The following is a 19,371-nucleotide window of genomic DNA, read 5'->3' as shown; positions in this document are numbered from 1 at the left end:
GTTAGTTGTTATCCGTCGTGGCGACTCAGTCTGGATGCAAACTCCTTTCTTTGGGCCGTATGTAAATTGCTTTGAGATTCTCCTTCTTGTTCCTGTTGTGGTGGGCTTGAGTCATCCACATAGGCCTTAACATGCTTGTGTGGGTTATCTCTTTCCAGCTTGCTAGGACTGAAGTTGAGGGAGGCGCAGTTAGCCTTCGTCTGTACAGCTTTGGCCCGTATTAGTTTTTCTTTTGCTTCTCACTTGTGCTGAAGATATTCCAGTTAAACTCGAACTTTGGCATTACATAGATTCGCATTTGCTTCTGCAGCTGCCCTCTCTTCCTGAACTTTGGCTTCTGCAGCTGCCCTCTCTGCCTTCTCTGTCTGAGCTTTGGCTTCATGTAGAACTTCCTTCAGCAGCTGCTCCTCCTTTGCTGCCTCAAGATCTACCTGGGCTAACTTAGCTTTCATTTGTGCTTCTATAGCTCTAGATGCCTGTGATATCTGCCTGTAACGGGAAGATTGCTGTGAAATGCTTGTGCCCGCTCGAGATCGGGTTGGCTTTGGGTACAGGGATGAGGCCTCTTTGGAGATGTGGGAGGAAGTTGCGTATGACTGCTGAGATGATGCATGCGAATGATGAGACACCTCAGATATGGCCTTCTTTCCCGGTGTGTCCTTGGGACTAGATGAGGATGTCTTTTTAGGACATAGGCTATCTGAGGTGCCTCTGCCTTTTCTGAGAGTTAGAAATCCAATTCTGAGTTTTGGGCGACCAATACTGAGAATGTGTTGGGTTCAGGCATGGGGTTCAGTATGTCTGACCCTTCTGCCATGGTGAGTGAAGATTCTATAACTAGTATTAGCTCAGGAAATTTCTTGAATGTATTATGAATTATTTGAGTTCAATTCACTTTTTGGCCATTAGGGTGCGTTGCAAAATTTTGTAAATACAGGTGCAGTTCATGTTGGCTACTAGTGTGTGTTGCAAAACTTTGGAGATGCAGGTGCAGTTCACATGTCAACCACTAGGGTGTGTTGCTAAACTTTGGAGATGGAGGCGCAGTTCACTTGTCAGCCACTAGTGTGTGTTGCAAAACTTTGGATATGTAGGTGCAGTTCATTTGTCAACCACTAGGGTGCATTGCAAAACTTAGAGGCACAGGCACAGTTCACTGGTTTTTTTTACTAAAGGTTTTTTAAAAAGTTTTACAAATATATACCTCCCCTCCCCCCAACCCACCTCCCCTCCCAACCTCACACACACACACCAACTTCCCAGAGCAAATACAGGGTATAAACATTTAACAACCATATTCTAAAATAAACTAACAGACTTTAGCACCATCCCGCACTTGTACTTTAACTCCCCTTTTGTAAAGCTAACTTTAAACAAGTTGTATCATTCCTTACTCATTCAGTCAAAAGCTATCTGGAGTTTCTTAGTCCCATATTTATTTTGAATATAATCAATCCATCTTCTCCATTCCAGCTTATATTTCTCATCTGAATGATCCTTGAGATATGCTGATATTTTAGCCATCTCTGCTAAGTTTGTTACTTTTAATGTCCATTCTTGGTTAGTAGGCAAATCTTCCTTCTTCTAGTACTGTGCCACCAACAGTCTTGCTGCCATTGTTAGGTTCAGAATCAAATTAGTCTCTATAAATGTACAATCAACAAGAATAACTGGGGAGTAAACTTTATCCTCTTTTTAAAAATATTTTGCATAATCCACCATATTTTTATCCAAAATGCTTTGACCTTTTTACAGGTCCACCATATATGATAATACGTAGCATCAGCACAATCACATCTCCACCATTTAGGTTGTAAATTCGGATACATACAAACCAATTTTTTAGGATCTAAATGCCATCTATAAAACATCTTGTAGAAATTCTCTCTCAGATTTTGAGCTTGCGTAAATTTTACATTTCTTACCATATCTTTTCCCATGTATCCATCATTATTGGTTCTTCAAAATTTTGTGCCCACTTTATCATACAATCTTTAACTAATTCAGTTTCAGAATCTATTTCTATCAGTATATTATATAACCTTTTTATATGCATTGGGCTTTGATCCCTAATTTGCTTTATTAGATTGTCTTCATTCTGTGTGATGCCTATTTTCTGGTCTTTTTTCCATCTGGCCTGTAACTGACCATACTGAAACCATGTTTGAATTACTCTTTCCTCTTTTAATACATTCAGAGATTTTAACTATAACATACCTCTTTCTGTAGTGAGAAGCTGTCTGTATGTAGTTACCTCCTGTTTTTGTTCTATTCTTATATTCTCTATTGCGTGTCTGGAAATTGCCCACATAGGTATCTTATCATTTAATTTATGTTGATATTTTTTCCAGACACGCAATAGAGCATTCCTTAATATATGACTTTTAAAAGTCTTATCCACCTTCTTGTCATATATCAAATAAGCATGCCAATCATATACCAAATCATACCCTTCAATGTTCAGTATTCTAACCTCTGTTGAGTTGATCCAATCACTAAGTATTGATAAGACTACTGCTTCATAATATAATTTTAAATTGGGCATTTTCAAACCTCCTCTCTCACGTACATCCTGCATTATTTTAAGTTTTATTCTCAGTTTCTTCCCTGCCCAGACAAATTTATTAATACCCTTCTGCCATTCAACCAATTTTGCTTCTTTTTTGAGTATTGGTATCATTTGGAAAAGAAATAAAAACTTAGGGAAAACATTCATTTTTACTGCTGCTATCCTTCCCAACAAAGACAGTTGTAGTTTTTCCCATTTTTTCATCTCTACTTATGCCATAATGGTTCATAATTATACTTATATAATTTCCCATTTGAAGTTGTAATATAAATTCCTAGATATTTAACCTTTTTTTACTATCTCACACCCTGTTATTCTTTCTAATTCTTCTCTTTGATTTGTGTTCATATTTTTAACTAACATCTTTATTTTTCTTAGATTTATTTTAAACCCAGATATTTGACCATGTTGATTAATCATATTCATTAAGGCCTTAGTAGATTCCCCTGGTTGGGTTAAAATTACAACCAAGTCGTCCGCAAATGCTCATAATCTGTATTCGTGATGTCTAATCTTAATTCCCTGTAAATCATCTGATCCCCGTATTTTATTCAGCAATAACTCCAGGGTTAAAATGAACAATAATGGTGATAAGGGGCAACCCTGTCTTGTACCTTTTTCAATTTTAAAAGGTTCTGTTAAGCTACCATTAACTATAATTTGTGCTGTTTGTTCATGGTATATTGCCTTGATAGATTGTAAAGTACTCTCCAATTTGCATCTTTTGCATTATTTTCATTAGAAATTGCCAATTCACTCAATCAAATGCTTTCTCCGCATCCAGAAATATAAGCGCTGCGGGGACTTGGTTATTCTTTCCCAGATACTCCAATATATTAACAATTTGTCTTACATTACTTCTCATTTGTCTGCCTTGTATAAAACCAGTTTGATCATTGTGAATCAGTTGCTGTATAACTAACATCAACCTATTTACTAATATTTTGGCAAAAATTTTGTAATCTGTGTTAAGTAATGATATAGGCCTATAATTTTTTGGCTGGCTGAGATCTTGATTTTCTTTGGGAATCAGGGATATAAAAGCTGTTCTCCAAGATGGAGGTACCATTCCTTCCATTTGGATTCTGTTAAATAATTCCTTAAGGGGTTCTACCATCTCTAATTGTAAATTTTTATAATAAACCGCTGTCAAACCATCTGTAAAAGGTGCTTTCCAAACTTTTAACTGTTTAATTACCTGGAGGATTTCCTCTGAAGTTATTGGTTGGTTCAATCTCTCCCTTTGCTCATCTTTAACTATAGGTATTTTTTCTTTCTCCAAATATCTATCTATATCTAAACCTTGTATTTTATCACCAGTCTACAGTCCTGTGTAAAATTCTAGGAAGCCCTTTTTGATCATATCCTGTTGATGAACTTCTTTACCTTTATGGTCTATTTTTTGTATGGTACAGGATTTTTGTTTTTTCTTCATTATATATGCTAACCATCTGTCTGGTTTATTTGCATTACAAAAAGTATTATGTTTAGCATATAACAAATTAGTAGCCACCTGGTCAGACATCAACATATTAAATTGTGCTCGTAATAAGGTAATTGCCTCTTTTGTCTTCTTGTCACCTGGTTTAGATATTACCTCCTGCTCTTTCTTCTTTATCTCTTCCTCTAGTTCCTTTCTCCCCCCCTGTCTACGTCTATGTAGCTTATTTAAATTTATTAGAACTCCTCTCATATACGCTTTGCTTACATATCAAACCATTTCCATAGATGTACCCTTGTTCATATTAAAAATAAAATATTCTCTCAGCAATTTTTTACATTCATTTACATTTTTCTCATATCTAAATAAATTTTCATTTAACCTGCAACATCTTCTAGATTCCTTCCCATATTCCAGTTCCATTCAGACTGGGTTATGATCTGTTAAGGCTCTGGAACATATCTTCGTCTTCTTTACCTTAGAAAGCAAATCATTTGTAGTTAGTGTAAAGTCAATCCTAGAAAAAGATTGATGTCTATCAGAAAAAAATTAGCATTCCTTTCTCGCCAAATATCGGTTAGCTCCAAATCATCCATCATATTGAAAAAAGACTTAGATAGTTTCGCATGTGTTTGAATATTTTGCAAAAGACCCTTCTTATCTTTCTTGGTATCCAAAACTCCATTCCAGTCACCCATTAATATGCAGGATCTGTAGTCCCATTGTATTAACTTGGTATGGAGCATCTTGTAGAATTTTTCTTGTTGTTGATTAGGGGCATATACTCCCATCAAGAGTATCTTTTTTCCTTCTAGTAGTAGTTCTATAGCTATATTTCTTCCTTGAGAGTCTGCTTTAATTAGTTCAGCCTTTATGTCCTTTCTTAGGTATATAACTATACCATTTTTTCCTCCAAACTGGAGGTCACAAAATGATGTCCCAGTCTTGCATTCATAAAATATTTCTGGTCCTTTGTTCTAATATGTGTTTCTTGCAGGCAAATTACGTCATTTTTGAATTGTTTCAGATAATGGTTTATTTTTTTCCTTTTCTGTGGTGAGTTTAAGCCATTGACATTCCAAGTTAAAAATTTAGTTGTCATCTTTAGCTCCCTGAAGCTTTTTAAGAGCCTCTAGAAATCCTGTAGTTTGATTTTCAGTCTAGCTCCTCCCACCATTTCTGAACTAATATTTATGATTTCTTGGGCCGTTGTCTGGGCTTGTTGCTGGGCTTGTTGCTTCTTTAGTTCTTGTTCCTTGCATTTGGTAGCCGCTCGGGTTTGTCTTTGCTCCTTAATTCCTTCTGATTCCACCAGAGGATTCAAAACTTGAGCCACCTCCAATGATCCTTGGGCATCTTGCTATTCAACGCAAGAAGCCTCGAAATAAAATGCCAGAATTTCTTCTCCTACTAAATACGGCACAATTTGACTTTATATTGGTCTGCAAAACATGGTTAAACAAATCCTTTCCAGGCTCCATTACCACTACAACTGACTACCATGTCTATTGGCCTGACCGTGAAATCCGAAGAGGAGGTAGTGCTGCTGTCTTCTACAAAAAGTTCCTAGATCCCTGAAAAATATTCAAGTAACACAAGAGCTTGTTCTTCCTGAGATCATTATCTGTGATCTGTCACTAAACACCATAATTCACTTTCTATTATGTTATGTTATGATTATGACCTTGATCATGTGAGCAAACTAGCTACATTACTAACGTGGGCAGCCTCATGCCCATATCCCATTATCTTTCTTGGTGACCTCAATTTACCTCTTATTAATTGGACCCTAAACGAGTGCACAACTGAAACAATACATACAACCCTGCATAAAGCCGTCACTACTTCAATTGATAACTATTTACACTAGATTCAACAACTGCCTCGATCTAATCTTCTGCAACAGTTTAAACACAATTTATAGCCTTCATATCAAAGAGCCTTTTTCCAACAGTGACCATAGCATGATTGACTTTTGTCTACATTTACATCCATACAAAAAAAATCTCATAATAGGACTCCTAAATACAACTTCAAAAAAAGGAAACTGTGGGGGAGATGACAGGAAGTGCTCCAGCTGGACAGACATGGGAGATGTGGGCTCTTAAGAATCTCACATGAACCGTGTCTGACAAACCATCTCCGAAGATTCTTTTGAATCTGAACCCTCATTGAAGGTGGAGGCGAAGAAGGGCAGCATCTCATCAGACCCTGAGAGAAGCAACTGATCTCTCGTGGGTTAGAGATTTGCCTATGAATCGAAGTCGGGATGGCAGCCTTTGTGGCTGATAAGATGCTGGACTTTTTGTCAAAATAAGTTTAGAACAGGCAGAGACCAGGAGAGATAACAGACCTGGTAAGAGAATTTATCTAACCCACAACTATAAATTAAAACTGGAAAAGGCAAAGGAATTTGGAGAACATAAATAATACTGATGGTCAGATCAGGACTTTTTTTTCTTAAAAGAAAAGCAAGAAAGGAAGGTGGAGGGTTGTAATACCAGCCCCCCTCCCGAAGTTCTTTGCCTGCACTTTTGAACAGAACAACAGAAAGCAGAGCAAACCCATATAATTATAAACTTTAAATTTGGTTTTGGATCTTAAATAGGAACCAATATTTTTACTTTGTTTGAATTCCTTCCAGCTAAAATAATCAAGTAAAAAAGCACATCTTCTTTTGAACCCACTCAATCTAAACTCTAATTTGCTCTCGGATATCAAATAGAAACCAAATATTTTGATCTCTTTTTCTCTGATAATGGATAATCCAACCTTGACTGTGTGAGAAGTTTCAACTAATCAACTACCATAAATAGGAAGCTGCAAGAGCAGGAGACAAAAGAGGCACATATCCGAATCTAGCTCTTTATAAGTTGTTCTAATTGATGTTTAAAGCAGCTGTAGCTGATTGGAGACAGAAGGTAACAGGGGGAAGAATTATTACAGAGATAAGAACTGGAAAATGCTAAGGTTTTTTTTTCTTCTCTCTTTTTTCTTCCCTCCTTCATCTTTTTATTTTACTGCAAAGATTAAGATGGCCCCAACTTCACTTCTGATCCCACAGTAGCTAAAATTTAAGGTGGACAAGAACCTCAAAATAAGACTTTGTATAACTAACTACGATCTTGGAACTGGATATTAAGGAAGAACAAAAGACCAAGATGGCTCCCACCGTTCTCCCCTATCGCAGTGGATGTGAACATATTTAAGGTGGACCAGAACTTTGAACTGTATAGCTAATTCTAACTTTGGAACTGGACATCATGGAAAGCTGGGAATGTGAAGAATTGTGTGAAATTATTAAAAAAATATGCATAAAACACTAAAATCAAGCCTAAATAGAATTCTAAACCCAGAGAGGCAGATACTTAAAGAGGAATTCAAAGAAGAAGGGGGGCAAGAGGGGCAAGATAATGAAGGAGTAAAAACGGAGGGAAACAAAAGGCAGACAAAAGAGGTTGAGGCTGTTAGCGGTATAAGGGAAATTGAAGGAGGAGGCTTTGCCCCACCAAAGAGAAATAAAAAACATCCTTTTAGTGGTGGCCCAAGGAAAGTTGGGGAGTGTGGATATGTCGAAGCAAAGAGAAGAGAGAGAGTAGGAGCAGAGAAGCGGGACAAAAGACTTACTAGGAAAAAATCAGATAACCAGGAATTTTTATGTGGGAGAATATAAAACTAAGATAAGGGTTTTATTTCTAAATATGACAACAAAATGGAGTTGCTAATTGATTGAATGTAATAATGGAAAGATAATTAAGCAAAGGTTGAAATATATAGAATATGGATAAATATGATATTGATGTGGGGAGGTTATGAAAAATATGACAATAAAATGGAGTTGTTAACTGGCTGAATATAATAATGGAAAGACAACTAAACAAAGCCCAAAATATATGGAATGTGGATAAATATGAAACTGACATAGGGAGACTGTAAAGCAGAGGTTTGCTATTCACTTTTATACATGATAATTAAACTGAGTGGAAAATTGACTGGAAACAACAGAAGGACAACTAAGCATGGATTAAAATATATGAAACATGGATACACATAGAACTTTTAAGATGATGAAATAAAGCGAAATGGTTACCATTTGCTATAGTATACAATAGATTAAGGGAATTGAAATGAATATTGAACAATGAGGTTTGCCATTCATAGACAACTAAAGATAATCTAATCCAAGACATAGAAAAATTGGAGAGGAAATATGAAATACACTTATAATGGAAAACTATTGAGACTTAAAGGCAGAATCACAAACTGGCGGCGTGTAAGGATGTATAATTATATAAAGATAATGATGAGAATTGCTGCGAACTGTAACCAGATCTATATCTCAACCAAAATTAGGTTGGGGGAGGTGCTTAAAAGTACAATGACTATATATGTATACTTCTTTGTTCTATTTTTACTTCATATGTTTAAAATTAAATATGTATATTGAAAAGGAACTATAAATATCATCAACATAAAATGGAGCTTGCTCAGAAGTTGAAATACACCAAGCAAACAAGATGAAGAGTGGGAAGAAAAGGAGAGAGGTAGGGGAAGGAGAGAGGGATAGGAGAGAGAGTAGGAGGGGGGAAGAGGAGGAGAGAAATGAGGAGTGTAAAGGGGAGAGAAGAGTAGAGAGAGAGGAAGGGGAAGTAGAGAAGGGAAAGAGGACAGAGAGAAGAAAGGAGGTAGGGAGGGGGATGAGAGAGGGAGAAGAAAGTGTATGGAGAGCAGAAGAGCCAATAACTGGGTTTTTTTTCTTTTGGAGAGTTGATGTGTTTATAGCTATGTTTTGCTTATTTATATTCATTTATTTGTGCCATTTTTCATGTGTTTTTATACTTGTTTCCTTGTACTTATTGATAAATAAACAAACAAACATTGGAATGATAACTTTTTCAATATTCACAATATTCCACACACATTTCAGAAGACACAGTTGTAGTTGAAAAACTGTAGGATACACCTAGTCTGCAAATATTTCTTTTATAGGGCAGTAATAGTTAAAGGAAAAAGTAAGTATAAGTAAGAAGCCTCCAGCATCAACTGGAGTTATCCGATTTCCTAAACTGTATTTGCTTTTTTAAAAATCAGAAATAGGCCATACTACAATTGTGTCTATGTATAAGCAATATCAAGAATGCCAGTAATTTCTCAACATTAATCTAACAACCTCAGTGATTTTCTCTCTTTAGCACTGAGGATATTTCCAATTTTTCTTTTACAAAGTTAAGATACCTACATGATGGGCTTTTATCCATTATTTCTTCCATTGAGTAAGAAAGATGCAAATAATAGGATGCTTTTGACAGTATAGTATAGTATACTATAGTATAGTATACTATAGTATAAATCTTTATTACGGGCATGGAGAGCCTTTAGGAGGCTTATAGAGTGCTCCTGGGGGTGGGGCCAAAATTGAGAAGATTTTTACGGTCAAAGACCAGCAATACACATTACTTTTTACAATATATTAAAAAGTACTGATATTAAAATATAATTAAAAGTATTGACATTAAAAGTGGATAATAACATACAAGTTCTCAAATTGTTCAGGTCACTTCATGGTTTACCTGGATGCAGAGCCAATAAATATGGGAGTAAATACAATGGTCCAGAAATTGTTAGATATGTCCAAATAATTGGTACAAGATGACAACTATACTTCTGTAACCAATTTTTTTCTTGTGAACATTGCAGCAATACAGAATTTTGCCACTGCATACATTTATATCCTGGAGGAAAAAGCCTAGATAAAAATTGTCTGCTCTTTCTGGCAATCTCTCTAATAAGGGGAGAATATGTGCAGACCTACAAACTCTGTATAGATCACAGTGTAATAGAACATGTGAGATATCTTCCACTTCTCCTTTACCACAAATACAAACCCGTTCTGCTATTGGTGTTTTCTTATACCTGCCCTGGAGGAGTACTGAAGAATGTTAAATCTGGCTCTGAAGAAAGCTATTCTTTGTTTTGGGAAGATCAGGTCATTTAGATATCTTGCTGATTCCCACACTCCCTGTTTGATTCTGTCCCTACTGTGGAGAGGCAACCTATTTAGTTCTTCTTGGAACTCCATGTCCTTCATTCTTTTGATTACAACTTGCTTTGCTTGATCAAAGCCTAGAGACATTAAAAATACTGGTGAGAGCCCATAAGAGCCCAGCTTGTGATCAATTGCCTGTTTCCAGGGGGAGGGGAAGTTGTCAATCAACACTAGTGGGGATAGTCCCTCTGGAAAGAAATGCATTTTAAGCCAATGAATAATCATCATCTTCCAGGCTCTTACCTGAATTTGAGGCATGCCTTCTCAATTCTTAACAGGGCATTTGGAATTCCTTTGGATGCAGCTAAGATGGCTCGCAGGAATTTGGTTTGTATGGTTTCTAACAAGTCTTTCTTTGCAAGGATTCCTGTTTGTGCCCCATATAGAATTTGCGCCAATGTTTTGGCCTCGAAAAGTTTTAAGGAAGCAGGTACTAACTGCCCTCCGCCTGCATAATTACATTTGAGGACCTGTTGGCTGCTTGCAATGTATCATCCAGGTGTGCCTTCCATGTCCCTTGTGAGTGGAAAATCACCCCAAGGTATCTAAATATTCTAACCTGTTCCAAACTATGTCCTTCTATTTTCCAAGAGTATTGGCTAGGTCTTTTAGCAAAAACTAAAATTTTTGATTTATCAAAGTTAAGGACCAGCTTGTTTTGCCTACAATAGCCGAGTGTAATTGCTAATTGCTCTCTACAGGAGTTTGTGAAAAGATAGCGGCATCATCAGCATATATAAAAGAATTGGAATTGTGTGTTGTGCTAGGTTAGGAGGATGGAAATCAGGATTCTGTAAGAGATCGATCAGGGGATTGATATAGAAGTTAAAGAGGGAGGGGGACAGGATGCAACCCTGTCGTACCCCTATTTATACTCTTACTGGGCCGGTTAAACTCCCTTGGGGATTACACCTCACTTTCAAGGTGGAATTGGCATACAATTTTTGTATGAGGAAGAGGAGGCGTTTATTGATAGGATGCTTTTATTAGCATGGTATTCTTGTTTTGATAAACAGTGATATTTTAAATATTAAATAAAAGAAAAACCAAACAATCTTTTCTATGTATTTCAATTTCTCACTGATTTTTTTTAATAAAAAATTTACATTTAGTGATTCACAAACTAAAAGATCCAATACTGTAATAAATTACATTTTAATTTGGATTTATCTGCAAACTTGTTTGTTTCCTAAGCCTAGAAATATAAATGATGTAATTTACATATTTGAATAAATATGTAGATGGCATAACTTATTATACGATTGTGCAAATGGCATAATTCATGCAACAAAAAAATTCATAGTTAATGACAATTTTGTTTATATGAACACTACTTCCCACAAATGGTTCATTAAGCTTTACTACTGTATTTTTCAGAGTATAAGACGCACCAGAGTATAAGATGAACCAAGGTTTTGAAAAGGAAATTTTTTTAAAAATTTTTTTGCACTCTACAAACCTCCCCAAAACAACCTGTTTCTCACGAAAATGGGCCTGTCCCCCCCCCCAAAGGGCATGGATAGCCTTTAGGTGGCTTATAGAGTGCTCCTGGGGGTGGGGGCAAAATTGAGCAAAAAAAAAAGGGCATGGGTAGCCTTTGGGAAGCTTATAGAGTGCTCCTGGGGGCTGGGGGGGGGGGGAAATTGAGCACAAAATTGCCCTCTTTTGCTCATTTCTGCCCTCCCCAGCACCCAGGACCACTCTGAAAGCCTCCTAAAAGCTATGCACAGCCATTTTGGTGAAGGGGGTGGGGTTTCAGGAGGCAAAAAATGCTGTATTCAGTGTATAAGACGCACCCAGATTTTTAGCCTCTTTTTTGAGGGAAAAAGGTGCATCTTATATGCTGAAAAATACGGTATGTTTAACATTATTATATGAAACATACAAATACTCTGGAGATTGGTAGTTCCATGCAATTTACCTTTTTTTTTTCTTTAAAGCCATCAGTTGCAAGGAAGGGGAAAGGTTCTTTAAAGTATTCTGGGGTGTATAAACGCTATAACTTATTCTTTGCATTTGCTGGCACATAGGACATTTCTTCGGTTACTCTTGGTTCCTATAACAATAAATCAATAAGACATTAAACAGCAAGCACTAAACTAGAATCTCAACAGCTGCAGTTGCACCCATAGACAGTAAGAAAGGATGCTGAGGAAAAGCACATCAGCAGCTCGTTTTCCATTTTTGGAACAGAGGACTTACAATAGATAGGTAGTTGTACCTGAGCACACAGTCCATGCAGACATAGTTATCCAACAGTCCCTCAGGTACAAAAATATTCAATGTGGAGAGGTAAAAAGGGCCAGATTTTCTTTATCCTGGACATAAACTAATCCTCTGTGAAGCAAGAGGAACCCAGCTGGATGCTGGACAGTATCGTGGCACGACAAAACCGCGCTTGTCAAAATAGCGCTGATAAAACCGCGTCGCTAAAGCTGTGATGTCATCACCGCGCGTCATCACCTGGTGCACCAATTGCGTCCCTACCTGAACCGGGAGGCACTCGCAACAGTCACTCATGCCCTCGTGACCTCAAAACTGGACTACTGCAATGCGCTGTACATGGGGCAGCCCTTGAAGAGCATTCGGAGACTTCAGCTCATTCAGAATATAGCAGATTTTTATATACCGCTTCATAGGCCTTTCAGGCCTCTCTAAGCGGTTTACAGAGAGTCAGCATATTGCCCCCAACAATCTGGGTCCTCATTTTACCCACCTCGGAAGGATGGAAGGCTGAGTCAACCCTGAGCCGGTGAGATTTGAACCGCTGACCTGCTGATCTAGCAGTCAGCTGAAGTGGCCTGCAGTACTGCACTCTACCCACTGCGCCACCACGGCAGTGGGTAGAGTGCAGTACTGCAGGCCACTTCAGCCGCACGAGTGATTGTGGGTGCACCTCGGTACACCCACGTTACACCTATCCTCCGCGAGCTGCACTGGTTACCGATTGGTCTCCGGATACACTTCAAGGTGCTAGTCGTCACTTATAAAGCCCTTCATGGTATTGGACCTGGGTACTTGAGAGACCGCCTGCTGCCAATTACCTCCCAAAGACCCATTAGATCACACAGGGTAGGCCTTCTCCGGGTTCCGTCTATGAGCCAATGTCATCTGGCTACTACCCGGGGGAGGGCCTTCTCTGTGGCAGCTCTGGCCCTTTGGAACAAACTCCCCGCAGAGATTCGGACCCTCACCTCTCTCCAAGCCTTCCGAAAAGCCGTTAAAACCTGGCTGTGTCGGCAGCCTGGGGTCGATGAGCTCCCTTTCCCTCTCGAATCATGTGGCTGTTGGTTGTTTTTTAAATATATTTTTTTAGACTTATATACCGCTTCATAGGGCTTCCAGCCCTCTCTAAGCGGTTTACAGAGTCAGCATATCGCCCCCACAATCTGGGTCCTCATTTTACCCACCTCGGAAGGATGGAAGGCTGAGTCAACCTTGAGCCGGTGAGATTTGAACCGCCAAGCTGCAGAACTATCAATCAGCTGAAGTGGCTGCAGTACAGCACCCTAACCACTGCACCACCTTGGCTCTTAATGCCCTATACTTTTGTAGTTTCTATGTTTTTCCCTTCCCCTCCTTCGGGTTTGTGCGCCGCCCTGAGTCCCGCAGGGAATAGGGCGGCATAGAAATAAAATGAAACTCAAACTCAAACTCACACTTTTGCAGCAGGAGACTCAAGCCGGCCTTCCGAAGGGTATTGTAGCAGCAGCTATCCACAATTCTTTTATCCTTATTTTTGTCCCGATCCACGTGGCTCACTCATAATGATAAAAAATTGTGGATAGCTGCTGCTACAGTACCCTTCGGAAGGCCGGTGCAAGGCACGTCGGGTGCATCACTTGGCCTCCTGCTGCTTTTGTGGCTGCAATTGATGGCAAAAGCAGTCGCACTTGCCAGAGGCCATTGCCCGAGCAGCACCTGCAAATCAGCAAATCATTTTTTTAATGGCAGCCGGATCGGCTCAACTGATCTGATTAAGAAGCTGAGAAGCGCTGAGGTGACCGGGGAAGGGAAGGGCTTCCTCCTGTACTTGCCACGGCACCTTTTCACTAGGGCTTATTTTCAGGGGAGGGTGTATATTTACACCCACCTCAAAAACCAGGCCTGGCCTTATTAGCAGGACATGTCGTATTTGGGGGGAAACACAGTAGTTCCAAATTATTTCAGTCAAATCCTTTTATTTCTAAGCTTTCATTTCTGCCTTGGCTCCTCCCCCAATATCACCTGTTTTGTCTTCAGAGGTCTGAGTTTTTATATCCTTGGTCATATTTGGAGAAGAAGTCTGCACAAGAGTCTGGAAGAGCAAGTGGGTATCAGAATTAGCAATATTATAGAATAGCCTTTCTAAATCAACTGTTCTGCCAAGGATAGCTAAATTCAACTTTTATAGTCAGAAACAATCATGGCAAATTTATCAATATGTATTAATGGAAAGCCTTTTTTGAATATATCAGAAAGTAGTACATGAAGCTGCCTTATGCTAAGGCAGATTACCAATCCATGAAAGAAAATGTCACCAATTTTAAGTGGCAATGTTTTCACAAATTTATAGCTAGAACTTTGGCTACATTATTCAAATACTGATTTTTCTTCCAGATATTATGCTTCTAAGCAAAGTTTTTGTTTCTATCAACTTCCTTTCTAATCATTTCTTCTTTCTAGTAATATTCTGTCCTGCTAGTGCTGGCAGAGAGGCCCTACTTCAGATCCTGTCAGTCAAAGAATTCCAACTACCAGGATCCAAAAGAAGAGCCTTATGTGCTGGACTGCCCGTCTCTAAGTAAGATCTACTCATATCTTCCTATTCTTCCACAAGAGCCTGAAGACATGGTTTTGCTGGTTGGCTTGAGGACAAGATGGAGGAGTTCCACACTAGAGGTGGTTGCTAAATTGATGGCAGCTCCCCTCCCACCTCTCTGCTCTCCAGCCATCCACCTTTTTGCTTATCATATTGATGTATTATTCTCACCGTGTTTGTTCTTTTGTAATTGCTTATTTTATTGTTCCGTTATTTTACTTCTGTTTACACTCCTTTTCTTTTTCTTTTTAATTATTGTAAGCTACCTAGAGTAGCTTACACAGCAAGACAGGTGCCAAATAAATTTAAGAAATAAATAAATAAAATCCTCCTCCTGAAATCCCATCTGGAACTACTAACCCCAAGATTGTTAGATTTCTCTTCTGGCTTGGTTGTTTCTTCTTTATTGCAAGCAATTTTCAATGAAGATTCTTCATGATAAGCTTCTAACCTTTCTACAAGTTCAACATTCTGAGAAGAAAAATTTACAATTGCAGCAATAAGAGGATGTAAGAATTAATCTCAGAAGTTTAGTCCTCAGAGGGGATGATTACATTTGTCTGGCAGTTCAGTAGCTTCAGTGATCCTAACTAAGAGTGATGCCAGACATCTTTGCTGGGAGGGTCAGAAAGAGAGGAAAGAACTTACTGACAATTTGCAATGTCAAAGCTGATGGGGCTTCGCAGGCATGAGGGAACCCACCTAGGTTTCATAAAAATAACTCTTCTATCAAACTTAGAAAACAGATGGATTCCCACATTATTTCCAAGTGTATTGCGTTGAACAAGTCTAACAGACTGGTTCATATAAAGCCACAATGCTTTGCAAACCACAATGACTAGATTTATACATTGAGCACAAGGAGGTATACAAGTGCAATAAATAAAGCAATAATCATGATCCAACATATCTAGGTTCCACCACAAATGCGCGTACGACAAAAGCGCGTGTGACTAAACCACGGTGACAAAACCGCGCCGTCAAAACCGTGGAGACGAATGAGCGCTGAAGCGCGCCGACAACAGCGCGCCAACAACAGCGCACCGACAGAAGCGCGCTGTAACATAACCCTAAACCTAACCCTAAACCTAACCCTAAACCTAACCCTAAACCTTACCTTAACTTAAATCGCGCTTCTGTCGGCGCGCTGTTGTCGGCGCGCTGTTGTCGGCACGCTTTTGACATCACGGTTTTAGCGCCGCGGTTTTGTCAGCACGCTTTTGACGTTCGCGGTTATGTCGTGCCACGCATATCTAAATGACATTGAATTGAATATCAGAGAAAGCTGATATAAAAACATAATGCAAAATAAAAGAATGGTTGTAATTTGTCAGTGTATAAGAATTTATGAACTGGAATAGCCATGGCAACAAGTCAGCTAATAGGAACTGTTTGGTGACTGAGACAAAGGATTTTTTATCTGAGCCTTGTGAGATGGCTTGGGGATTTCTTGGCTTACCTATTCTGAAATGTGAGAGTTCGTTTGTCTTTGCTTGAGAGCACTTGCTTCTTCTTCTTTCTACTATGTTGCAAGAGCTGCATGGGTATTGTATACATGAATCACTTTTTATATTATTATATATAAAGAAATTTATTCTATATAATAAATCCTACTGAATTATTTCCTTGTGCGCTGGCTGGATCACTACAAATTCCGATATAATTGCTTTTGAATAAATAAACATGAAAGAAAATAATTTCCTTCATCCTTTTTCAATGAAATAGATAATCACATCGGAGTTTGCAACTGTGCAAGTATGATTCCCATTTAATAATCAATAGTAGTGTGAAAATAAATGTGAGACAATCTTCTCGCACCTTTCCTATGGCACAAAGACTCAGCTTTTTACACTGCAGTTGCAGCTGGGCCCTTTAGTGTACTGTAGTCCACTGAGGAAGTTACTCTGAGTGGAAGACATGAAGACTCTTTGACTGAGGTGCATATTGGAAGAGCAGAAGTGTGTTTCATAATTTTATGGCCTTGGCGGGACATTTTAGAAACTAAACAAGAAACAGAAGATAATGGCAGTCAAGAGTATGCAAAACCAACTTCCATTTTTTCCATGTACAAAAAAATTGCCCACTAGATTATTAGCAATTTCTACTTTCCAAGCAAGTACACTGGATTATAGATTCCATCAGATTGAAGCCAATATGACTTATATATAAATATATCTGGAGGGCACCAATTTTATGATGCTTGATTTATTCGATGAGCAAATGGATGTCAAAGATATATTTCTTTTCTTGCTATGTTACCTTACCTCATTGACAAAATTGCTTTAGGGCCTGCCTCTTCCTTTCACATTAAGATTTAGCAGAAAGATTTAGCATTTCAGAAAGTTGAAAAAGGCAGGTAGAATATAGACACATATCTAGTAGTTATCCACAATGATTTCTAGCTTATAAATACAATAAACTAAAACTAACTAAAACTAGCTCCCAATTATTTAAGGAAATGTTAGAAAAACTCACAAAAAACACTATCACTGTGCTTTAAATCAGGGATTTTCAAACTATTTCATGCCAAGGAATCTGTTAAAAATATCTAGAACTCTGGAGATAGAAAATTCTACATTCTAGTGACTTTTTTCTCTCTTTTAATCTCTTGCAGAGGTGCATCAAATGCTTATGGAATGCAAACTTTCTGTGGCACACATTTTGAAAAATCTTACCATACATCAATTTTTCAACTTTATCAAATTTAAGATGTGTGAACTTCTACTTCCAGAAGTTTCTATTGCTGGAGAATTCTGGGAGCTGAATTTAATAAACCTTAAAGTTTCTGTGGTTGAGAAACACTAGACTATACTATTATATTGAAATTAAGAAAACTTGACATAATAAAAAGTTGATACATGCACAAAAAGATTAGGAAATCATTGGTCCTAATACTTAAAACTTGTGTTTTGACTCAAAAATATAATTCTATAATTTGTCTAAATTATATGGTTACCTACTTGTCTTGTTAGTATTGTTTGGGCTGGATATTTTGATTATTGGCATTGGATTTCATCAGCATTGCTCTTTTATTCTTGCAGTACTTCTATTGGAGATTTTATTTTATACAGGAAGTCCTCACTTTATAACAGTTCATTTAGTGAACTGTGCAGTTACACAGCCCAGAAAAAGTGACTTATCACCATTTTTCACACTTATGACTTTTGTGGCATCTCCTTGGTCACAAGATCAAAATTCAGAAGCTTGGCAACTGACTCATATTTATGACAGTTGCAGTATCCTGAAGTCATGTGACCACCTTGTGCCAAGCAAAGTTAATGGAGAAACCAGATTCACTTAACAACCATGTTATTAACTTAACAACTGCAAACATTCACTTAACAACTGTGGCAAGAAAGATCATTAAATGGGACAAAACTTACTTAAGAAATGTCTCACTTAGCAACGGAAAATTTTGGCTCACTTGTGTTGTAGGTTGAGGACTATCTGTATTAAGAAAAAACTTATAATGACTTCCTGGGAGGGGCTTACTGATGGAAGCAGCTTAACATAGCTGCTCCCGAATTCCTGGTCGCGTTATCTGTTAGACGATCATCTATCAGACGTCTGGCAGGTTGTTTACCTTACTCTTCGGGCAAAGAAGAGAAGGGGAGCGGGTTCTGTTGAGCAAGTGCCTTCTGATCTTTGCAGTTTGTGTGTTTGCGAGGAGAGGGGGGCCAGCTAAGGGCAGAACTGCCTCCGTGCCGGGGATCTCCAGCTGCTTTTGCAGCACGAAGTAAGCTCTCTCTTTCTCAGCACAAGGCTTGATTTATTTGATTTCAACACGAGCAGGACTGGTATGCGAGAACTTTAATTGTTTATTCAAATCTTAGCTTCATTTTTACAAGACCTTCTTTCGTTAACCTAGCTAATAAAGAGACACTTAAAATGGCGACGAGCACGCTGAACTGCTCGTAACAATGTTTATCTTTTGAAACTTTTTGTAAAGTCCTACGGAGCTTTAAAATCTCAAAGGAAAGGGGTGATTTATTACCTCCACAGCTGTATAGCTGGCCAGTAGAGTTTTACTAATTGCTTGAAGATAAAACTTGGAATGGCCTCAAAACCAAATCTTAATTTGAAGATGCCCCCCTCGGCCCCCAGAAGCGCTGGCACATCGCCCATACCTGGCACAAAGTTGCAGCCTCCGCTCTCTGCACCCCCTACTGGTGATCTACTAACGAAAGAATTTTTTCTGAAGGACCTGAATGAGGCTTTTAACACTCAGACAATTAAGGTGGAAGACAAACTTAAAGATCTTAAGGAGGAGATAAAAGAACTTAAGGAGGAGTTGTCTGATAAAATTGATACCCGGGACTCTAAAATCAGAGATGATATGCTGGGGATTGTAAATGTCATGTACTGACAGAACATGTTTCCGGAATTGAAGATAGTCTAGAGGATCTTAATGAAGCCAATATTAATTTGACATCGAAAACAGAGGTGGTGCAACAAAAAGTTGAAAATGCTGAAAAAGAAATTATTATGATACAGTACAGACAAATGGAACTGGC

General features: G+C 38.3%; 1 pseudogene; it reads right to left on the bottom strand.

The window, feature by feature from the left end:
• Window positions 1-263: 263 nt before the first annotated feature.
• On the bottom strand, window positions 264-16,850 carry LOC148045856 (uncharacterized; annotated as a pseudogene).
• Between the last annotated feature and the right edge of the window lie 2,521 nt (window positions 16,851-19,371).

The sequence above is a fragment of the Thamnophis sirtalis genome, unplaced genomic scaffold (genome assembly GCF_051295495.1).
Source record: "Thamnophis sirtalis isolate CommonGarterSnake01/CBP01778 unplaced genomic scaffold, rThaSir2_p1.2 scaffold_4, whole genome shotgun sequence".
Taxonomy (NCBI): domain Eukaryota; kingdom Metazoa; phylum Chordata; class Lepidosauria; order Squamata; family Natricidae; genus Thamnophis; species Thamnophis sirtalis.
This window is presented reverse-complemented; position numbering and strand designations above follow the sequence as displayed.